The sequence below is a fragment of the Mus pahari genome, chromosome 3, assembly GCF_900095145.1.
Source record: "Mus pahari chromosome 3, PAHARI_EIJ_v1.1, whole genome shotgun sequence".
Lineage (NCBI taxonomy): Eukaryota > Metazoa > Chordata > Mammalia > Rodentia > Muridae > Mus > Mus pahari.
The window spans coordinates 19,994,315-19,995,710 of NC_034592.1; the positions used below are offsets into that span (position 1 = coordinate 19,994,315).

The 1,396-nt window shown below is 44.6% G+C and overlaps 1 protein-coding gene across 1 annotated transcript in view; it reads left to right on the top strand.

The window, feature by feature from the left end:
- Sh2d3c (SH2 domain containing 3C) overlaps window positions 1–1,396 on the top strand; it is a 36,903-nt gene that overhangs the window by 4,736 nt on the left and 30,771 nt on the right. The gene's annotated exons all lie outside the window — the stretch shown is intronic.

Below are 1,396 nucleotides of genomic sequence, written 5' to 3' on the forward strand. Positions count from 1 at the left end.
CGACTGCTCTTCCGAAGGTCCGGAGTTCAAATCCCAGCAACCACATGGTGGCTCATAACCATCTGTAACAAGATCTGATGCCCTCCTCTGGAGTGTCTGAAGACAGCTACAGTGTACTTACACATAATAAATAAATAAATCTTTAAAAAAATATATAAATAAATAGCAAGCCTGCAAGATGGCTCAGTTGGTGAAGACATATACTGCCAAGTGGTAGAGCAAGCCCGATCCCCAGTGTCCACAAGGTGAAGGGAAAGGACTGGTATGTGGTGGCATGTGCACCTGCCTAATCCCCCCACACCCCAAAAACCCCAAAAAACAAACCACCAGCTCCTGCCTTGGGAAATGCTATTTTCTTTTCTTTCTTTTTTAAAAAGATTTATTTATTTATTATATGTAAGTACACTGTAGCTGTCTTCAGACACTCCAGAGGAGGGCATCAGATCTTGTTACGGATGGTTGTAAGCCACCATGTGGTTGCTGGGATTTGAACTCTGGACCTTCGGAAGAGCAGTCAGGTGCTCTTTCCCACTGAGCCATCTCACCAGCCCTTTTCTTTTTTCTTTTCTTTTCTTTTCTTTTCTTTTCTTTTCTCTCTTCTCTCTTTCTTTCTTGGTTTTTTTTGTTTTTTGGTTTTTTTGTTTTTTTTCGAGACAGGGTTTCTCTGTGTAGCAGAACTCAGAAATCTGCCTGCCTCTGCCTCCCGAGTGCTGGGATTAAAGGTGTGCGCCACCACGTCTGACAAATGGAAGCATTTTCATCATTGAGGCTCCCTCCTCTCAGGTGCCTTTAGCTTGTGTCAAGCTGTGACATGTCCAGCACAGTCTCTGTCACCACATAAGTTGGTGTGGTAGCTTGAGATAGCAGTTCAGGGTGATACTTGACTTTATATGAACTGTGGTAGTAGTTCAGGGTGATTCTTGACTTTATACGATGCTCCAGGCCAGCCTGGAAAACATGAGAGAAGAATGGGAGAGTTAAATAGCACAGAAGGAACACCCAAGAGCTTTCCACAACTAGGCACTCTCTGGAAACATTTGTAACTAATTCTCGAAAGAAAACCAGCTAGAGATATACGTTTCTACAGCAGCTAAGGAAACAGGTTCAGGGAACCGGTTTCATCTGGGCCAACCAGGCTCAACATCTTCCTGCTAGCAACCAAGCTGAGTTTGAACTGAGGCCCACCCAACTCAGCACCTTTAGTTCTGGGGCCAACAGGACTGATGCCTTTTCTAGAAAGCCACTTGTCAAAGGATTTACTTATTGGGTCCTATAAGTTGAGTTCATGAAAAGATATAAATAAATAGGGGCTGGTGAGATGGCTCAGTGGGTAAGAGCACCCGACTGCTCTTCCGAAGGTCCGGAGTTCAAATCCCAGCAACCACATGGTGGCTCA